The sequence below is a fragment of the Belonocnema kinseyi genome, chromosome 5 (genome assembly GCF_010883055.1).
Source record: "Belonocnema kinseyi isolate 2016_QV_RU_SX_M_011 chromosome 5, B_treatae_v1, whole genome shotgun sequence".
In the NCBI taxonomy this organism is placed as follows: domain Eukaryota; kingdom Metazoa; phylum Arthropoda; class Insecta; order Hymenoptera; family Cynipidae; genus Belonocnema; species Belonocnema kinseyi.
Genome location: NC_046661.1, coordinates 36,104,700 through 36,113,147, shown reverse-complemented (window position 1 = coordinate 36,113,147; position 8,448 = coordinate 36,104,700). Strand labels below are relative to the sequence as shown.

The 8,448-nt window shown below is 41.2% G+C and overlaps 1 protein-coding gene across 3 annotated transcripts in view; it reads left to right on the top strand.

Annotated features, from left to right (window-relative positions):
* The first annotated feature begins 512 nt into the window (after nucleotides 1–512).
* The window catches only part of LOC117172960 (transcription factor SPT20 homolog), a 68,083-nt gene continuing 60,147 nt past the window's right edge, over nucleotides 513–8,448 (top strand). For 2 of the 3 annotated variants that reach the window (XM_033361280.1, XM_033361279.1), the window contains exon 1: nucleotides 514–1,348. The gene's annotated coding sequence lies outside the window, so the exon portion shown is untranslated. Of the gene's footprint in view, nucleotides 1,349–8,448 lie in introns of all 3 variants that reach the window. The other variant, XM_033361281.1, reaches the window with a different exon arrangement.

The window sequence follows — 8,448 nt, the reverse complement described above, 5'->3', positions numbered from 1 at the left end:
CCACGGATTCGAATTTAGCTCACCCAAAAACATAAGAAGCAGTACTTTTTATCTATTTATTGTTTTGTTATACCCATACATTTTGCGGTCAAACTCATGTTATAAAATTGATAGCTTTGGTCGTTAATGGGTTAATAAAATTGTTGCAATGAAAGCGTTACGAAGAGTTTTTTTTAATGTTTCGGGGAAAAAAATGAATATTTATAGGTCGGCCAAGGTTTGTTTTCTTTGAAAAATTGCGCTTACGTCTAATTTTTTCCAGTTGTTTTTACTATAGTACAATTCAGGTTAGTATCTTTGGGTGAAGAAATCCGTTCTATAGTTTGACAAATATTCTTTATAAATCAATATTTTGCACAGAAAATTACCCTGAGTGACCTTTAATTATAATGTTATAAATATGAAAAACCCAGATTTCAATATTTTTATGAAAAACACAATCAATGAGTGACATAACGAAAAGCGGAAACAATAAGAGTCAATTTATCCAGGAACAAGCACTTTGAACAAAACTGACCTTGAGCTGTTGAAATTATAATTATCATTGTTTGGTCCAGCCTCGGATGTTCATCTGTCTCTTATTAGTTAGTTGATTTTAGATCGTGTTACGTCAAACGTTTTTTGTATTTTGCATTAATAAATTACTTTTGTTCTTCCTGTAATCTGCGTCTATTTCATATACGCGTGTTAAATAATCTTTGCTAAAAGGTTGTGGGTCTAGAACACATTGGAAAAATATAAATTTTTGTTGAGATCAAGACTCGAGTTATTTTCTTTTTTGAGGTTGACTTCGGTTTTGTCAGGGTTCGTAAGTACATTGTCAGGATGAACGCGACCGATCTTCTACAGACGTGGTGACAGTCCTCTGGTTGGTTATGTGGATGCGGATTGGGGAGGCTCTATTGAAGATAGGTGCTCCTTTTCAGGTTACGCTTTCTCTATGAGCGGTGGATTAGTTGCTTGGGATTCAAGGAAGCAACGTACGGTGGCCTTTTTAACAACGGAGGCCGAATATATGGCGATGAGCTAAGCGACTAAGGAAGCCATTCATCTCAGACCTTTTCTACTGGAGCTTGGAGAGTCTGATAACAAGTCAATAAAGTTATTAGTTGACAACTACAGCGCACAAAGGCTAGCTATCAATACAGTGTACCTTGCACGAACCAAACATATCGAAATACGTCATCATTTTGTTCGTGAGATTGTGGAGTCGGGTGAGATAGTTTTGGAACACGTCGCATCTAAAGACATGCCTGCCGACGTCTTAGCCAAGGTCTTAATCAAACCAAAACACAAACAGTGTGTTCGTCTCCTGGGACTATCGAAGATACCAATTTGAAATATAGAGGTTTGTTTCCAGGGGAAGTGTTGAAATTATTAATTATAATTGTTTGGTCCAACCTCGGATATTCATCTGTCTCTTATCATTCAGTTTATTTTAGTTCGAGTTACGTTAAACATCTTTTGTATTTTGCATTATTAAACTACTTTTGTTCTTCCTGTAATCTGCGTCTATTCCGTATACGCCTTTTAACTAATCTTTGCTAAAATAAGCGAACATTGAATATATATTTTTTAAAGTTGAAAAAAATGAGGCGCTATTTTCTTTTAAAAAAATTGGTGGGATGCCAAATTATCAAAAAAATAAATTAATAAAACTTGAAAAAGCACTCTCTTCAATAGCTTTTTAAACTAAACCTTTGTTGAGTTCTTTCAGGCACTTCTAATTTTTAACAGTCCTACTTTCAAACTTATCTGAAATTATACGATTTTAATTGTTCTAAAATAATGATTCGAGTATTAAAAGGTGTTCATTTCTCATTCTGTAACTTTAAACGATTTTACTTTCTGACTAAATAATTCGAAATGTTTCAATCTGAAATTATCGAACAACTTCAATTCAATAATTCTTACATATTTAAATACCTTTAAATTTCAAATTATTCAGTATACTGAAGACTACAAAATTTAAAATGTCTTAACTATTAAAACTTGTCATAAGGACAACCGCAGGATTTAACCGGGAGCGGGTACTGATCTGAAAAATTGCACCCGCTCCCAGTGAAATCGCAGTAAAATTTTAGCCATAACCACGTCTCACGACCGTGAGATAGGTGGTTACAGTCTGTAACGGAATCAATACGACGATCCGGCAAAAGTTTCGTGCACCCTGAGAACACGGAGCGATCCAAGAACTACCACCTTCTGCATTTTTCCCGCCAGTGTTTTGGCATATTGTTGAGACGCAGGAATGCTTTTCAGGCTATTAAAGAGTGAAAGCTTGGCACCTCCAAGAGCTCCGATGATAAGGACGATTAGTGTAACAGAATATTCCGGGTACAATTGTTGCAACTCCCTTATAATGTATCGATACCTCTCTTTCCTTTCATTCTCCTTGGCTATGATGTTTTTATCAGCTAGTGCCGAAAATTCGATAACGAACATGGTTCGCTTCTCGAAGTCAAGAAGAACCATGTCAGGCCTCGAGTGAGCAACAGAAACAATTGTCGAGAATATAAAGTTCCAGTATATGCGACACTTCCCATTCTCGACAATTGACTTGATTTCCCTAGGAGCATTTAGAGGAGCGATATTAAGGTTAATGCCGTAAGACTGTCAGAGATGGTAATAAAGCACTCTTAGTGCCGCATTGTGCTTTTTAATGTAAGTCGTTCCCGCGCGAGTTGGACAACTAGATAGTATGTGAGCTAAATGCTCGGGGTGTGCATGGCACGCCCTGCAGCTATCATCAGGAATGTTTTGGCTCAAAATATCGCGACGGTATGTTAAGGTGGAAATGACACCGTCTTGGCATGCAAAAGTGAAACCCTCCATACCAGACTTCAATCCAGGCGATTTAAGGAAAGCAAACGTCAGCTCACAAGACATTGACTGATCCTTCACATTTCTGTGGAAGATACCGTGCATCCTCTTGTCGAGGAGCTGTTGAAGAAAGTTTTTCTCTTGTGCTTTCTTAATCCGGGCTTTCAGGAGTGAGTACTCGAGATAGGTAAGATTTGATGCATTTTGCTCACCCCTAATACTGAAGTTAAGTCAGAGTGTTTCAGCAGCCTCCTCCACTGCTTTGTAAATAAACGCTTCTTTGCCCACTTGTTCGTGATTCCTGACCATTTTAAGGAGAGAGTCTCTTCCCTTTGCAACTCTATGTGCTGTACCCAAAATAATCCTGTTGTGAAGACATTCAAGACTTAATATTCCGCAACCACCTTGACGGCGTGCGATGTATAGTCGCGGAAATGAAGACTTAAGATGCATGCTTCTGTTCATGTGCATAACCTTCCTTGTCCCGATATCAATGGATCTGAGCTCATTCTTCGTCCATGGAACTACTCCAAATGAATAGAGTACTACCAGGACGGCAAGAATGTTCATTGCAGATACTTTGTTCCTCGCCGACATTTCGGAAGACCAAATTTGCCGGATGAGACGTTTGTGTCTGCTTCGGAGCGTATCCTTATCAGCGTGCCCAGGATCTTCAGGGATGTCATTAAGTTTTCCTCGCTTCAAATAAACCTTGGCGCATTTGTCTAACCCAAATTCCAATCCAATTTCCTTTCGATCTGCAGGTTTGTCGCACAAGTACCCGTCGGAATGGCGAAGTGCTAGGGATAGTGGCAATAATGTAAGGCAAAAGAGGAGTGGACTCATGGTGTCGCCCTGAAAGGCACCTCTCTGAAAGGTGACCTTGTTAGTTGTCACACGATTTTTTCCCGATAAGATAATAAATCTGGTTTTCCGATGCGGCATCAATCTCTCTATGCACCTAACGATTTGCGGATCAACCTTTAAGCTTTCCAAAAGACAGATGATAAGTCTATGGGAGGTCGAATCGAAAGATTTCCAATCATCAATCCATGCCATCGATAGGTCACGCTGGTAGAATGTTGCATCTTTTCAGACACATCTATCGATGAGCAGGTTCTCCCGACATCCCACTACGCCTTTCTTTGAGCCTCGTTGTTCATACATTTCTTGCCATACAGGTTCAATTGCCCGAACAATCCTATCATTTAGGATGGCTGTGAATATCTTATAAAGCGTGTTCAGACAAGTTATTGCCCTGTAGTTCTTCGGGTCAGCTAAGTTGCCTATTTTCGGCAGGAGTATAGTGCGCCCTTCCTCCAACCACTCCGGAATCGGCTCTTACGACTTTAAATATGAGGTGAAAATACGGGCCAAATGCGGATGGGTTGAAGAAAACTTCTTCCAGCAGAAGCTTTTGATACAATCTGGTCCCGGTGCGGAATAGTTCTTCATCCCTCTTAATACTTTTTTCACCTCCTGGGTAGCGATGGGTGGGCATTCTTGATCAGGTGTTATATTTTCTGAGTATTCGTCCAGTCTATGCTGCACATCGTAGATTTTTCTCCAAATTCTTCGACCTTCTCTGGATCGGGCTGGTGGTCGACGGTTACTGGAGGGTCTTGAAAGAGTCGAGATGAGTCACAGAGAAACTGTTGTTTTTCTCTGACCCACCTCTCCCTCCGCTCTAGACTTCTCTTAGAGTCAGATAGTATTCGTACGCGTACTGTCGTGCCCAGCCTATCTTTATGGCAAGTTAATGCATTCGTCTTTTGGTCTTATGATCAACCGTTGGTTTTGTTTTACTGTTCGCATCGGCCAAAGCCATTTCCATTTCATCCAGATCTTACGGTTTGAAAGAAACCTTGTTGTTGATGTTTCTCCGGGTCATAAAGCATCGCTCTTCCTCTATTGGATGCCTGCCCGCGGTTGTTCTTAGTGTCGCCTCTCTTTTTCTGTTACTGGCTTGTTCTAGTTGTGGTAGAGTAGGCGTTCCGCTTGCGTAGCCCCTTTTTTCGGAGTAGTTCGGCATGGTTTCGCAGAAGTTGCTGCGAAAAGTGCGATAGCTCTGGGTGTTTCTCGCCCCATAGAGCATGCAGCCGTGCCATGTAACCCTGTCCATGGGCCACACTCGCATCGTAGCACTCTAGCAAGTCGTGATTTAGTCGCTCTGTCCACCTAAAGGTCTCGAGATTCCGCCGATCCATCGCATTGAATCCATTTTCATTGGCTCCCCCATCTCTAGAGTGGTCGGCATTGTTGGCCGACCCATTGTCGGGAGCCCTGCGCGTTCTGTCGTTTTAAACCGCACTCACTACAACTATGTTTAGTGTTGTCATTGTTGTTCCCACGAGAAGCTAGGGAAAGGGGTTCGTCCATCCTTGTAGAGCCCCGCATGCAAGGATAAGTTTGCGTACTCTGAGAGGTCGCCCGGTATCCCAGAGTCACCGTTTTAAATACCTTACCCAGGTGCCATTCAGCTTTCGGCACGGTTTTCGCACCTCCGCTTGGCAGTTAATTCCTTCGGGACCACCCCTGGATAATTGTCCGCGACTGCCTATTTATTTTTGCAATCATATTCAGCAGAAACCCTTGGTACAGGGACCGCATTTTTATAATGCAATCAAGTGATCTGATGAGAGCAGTCTGCCCAGATATACTGGACAAGGCCTGGTTTTTACCCCATTATTTACGGTTACTGTCGACCACCCGCCCAAACCAGAGGAGGTCGAAGAATTTTGGAGATAAGTCTACGAAGTGCAGCATAGCATTTTCACTTCATATTTAAAATCGGAAGAGCTGATGCCGGAGTGGTTGGTGGAAGGGCGCACAATACTCCTGTCGAAAATAGGCAACTTAGCTGGCTCGAAGAATTACAGGCCAATCACTTGTCTGAACACACTGTATAAGATATTCACAGCTATCCTAAATTATAGGATTGTTCGGGCAATTAAAACTGTGTGGCAAGAAATGTATGAACAACGAGGCTCAAAGAAAGGCCTAACGGGATGTCGGGAGAACCTGCTCATCGATAGATGTGTCTGCAAAGATGCAGCATTCTACCAGCGTGACGTATCGATTGCCTGGATTGATTATCAGAAAGCTTTCGATTCGAGCTCGTATAGGCTTATCTTCTGTCTTTTGGAAAGCTTAAAGATTCATCGGCATATCGTTAGGTGCATAGAGAGATTGATGCCGCTTTGGAAAACCAGATTTACTATCTTATCTGGAAGAATTCGTGGGACAACTAACAACCTTACAGAGAGGTGTCTTTCAGAGCGACGCCATGAGGCCACTCCTCTTTTGCCTTACAATATTGTCACTATCTCTAGCACTTCGGCATTCCGAAGGGTACTTGTGCTGCAAACCTGCAGATCGAAAGTACAAAGTCACTCATGTATTTTACATGGACGATCTTAAGATCTATGCTAAAAACAAAAAGCAGCTACATCTAGCTCTAGGAATTGTCGAACGACATACTAAGTGAATTGGAATGGAATTTGGGTTTGACAAATGCGATCCTGAGCTCGTTGATAGAAGCGCTATACGACACCTTTGCGCTGGAGAGACCTTAGCATACCTGGGCGTGCCACAGAGCCGCATTCATGATGTGACATCTATAAATGATACTCTCCGAAGCAGATACAAACGTCTCATCCGGAAAATTTGATCTTCCGAACTGTCGGCGAGGAACAAAGTATCTGCAACGAACATGCTTGCCGTCCTGGTAGTACTCTATTCATTTGGAGTAGTTCCATAGACGAAGAACGAGCTCAGATCCCTTGATATCGGGACAAGGAAGTTTATGCACATGAACAGAAGCATGTATCTTAAGTCTTCTCTTCCGCAACTATACATCGCACGCCGTCAAGGTGGTCGCGGAATATTAAGTCTTGAATGTCTTCACAACAGGATTATTCGGGGTACAGCACATAGAGTTGCAAATGGAAGAGACCCTCTTCTTAAAATGGTCAGGAATCACGAAGAAGTGGGCAAAGGAGCGTTTCTTTACAAAGCAGTGGAGGGGGCTGCTGAAACACTCTGACTTAACTTCAGTATTAGGGGTGAGCAAAATGCATCAAATCTTACCTATCTCGAGTACTCACTCCTGAAAGCCCGGATTAAGAAAGCACAAGAGAAAAACTTTCGTGAACAGATCCTCGATAAGAGGATGCACGGTATCTTTCACAGAAATGTGAAGGATCAGTCAATGTCTTGTGAGCTAACGTTTGCTTTCCTTAAATCGCCCGGATTGGAGTCTATTACGGAGGGTTTCATTTTTGCATGCCAAGACGGTGTCATTTCCACCTTAATATACCTTCGCCATATTTTGAGCCAAAACATTCCTGATGATAGCTGCAGGGCGTGCCATGCACACCCCGAGCATTTAGCTCACATACTATCTAGTTGTCCAACTCACGCAGGAACGACCTTCATTCAAAGGCACAATGCGGCACTAAGAGTGCTTTATTACCATCTCTGTCAGTCTTACGGCATTAACCTTTATATCGCTGCTCTAAATGCTCCTAGGGAAATCGAGTCAATTGTCAAGAATGGGAAGTGTCGCATATACTGGAACTTTATATTCTCGACATTTGTTTCTGTTGCTAACTCGAGGCCTGACATGGTTCTTCTTGACTTCGAGAAGCGAACCATGTTCGTTATCGAATTTTCGGCACTAGCTGACAAAAACATCATAGCCAAGGAGAATGAAAAGAAAGAGAGGTATCGGGACATTATAAGGGAGTTGGAACGATTGTACGAGGAATATTCTGTTAAAATAATAGTTCACATCATCGGCGCTCTTGGAGGTGCCAACCTTTAATTCGCTAATGGCCTAAAAAGCCTCCCTGCGTGTCAATAATATGCTAAAACATTTGCGGCAAAAATGCAGAAAGCGGCAGTCCTTGGGTCGCTCCGTATTCTTAGGGTGCACGAGGCTTTTGCTGGATCGTCGTATTGATTCCGTTACAGACTGTAACCACCTATCTCAGGTCGTGAGACGTGGTTATGGCTGAAATTTTACCACGATATCGCTGGGAGTGGGTGCAATAAATTTGCATACTTCAATCTGAATGCAGCTGAATGCATTGAATTTAAACTTTTTACCTTGTCACGTTGTAGCAATGTCGAATCCCAGAATAAGTTACTTTTGGCGTAACCTATAACTTATAACGAAAATTGTTAAAATTCAAACAATAAGACTGTATGCTGGAAATGAGGTAAATTTTAACGTTAAAATTTGAGTTGTTAAACTGAAGGTTGAAAAATCTGAAAATTTTACAATTAGTGTTTTGTAAATTGTATCGGTATCTTAAAAGAGTAGAATTATTTTTAAAATTATTTTTTAAATTTTCGGACGTTTTCCTTTTTTACTACCTAGAGGTAAAAAAAGTCTCCCCAATGTTTTTTGGATTTTAATCATTTATTTTCTGAGAGGTATTCCTATTTAATTTACCCCCGTTTATCAGTAACTGAAATGCATTAAGAAAAAATCGCCAAGAACCAAGGATAAAAATTGGTTGTAAAGCGAATTTTTAAATTTTTAATTGAGATTATCTTTATAACTTGTGATTTCAAAAATTTGTATACACATTTTTTAAAATAAATACTGTAGGAAAACCA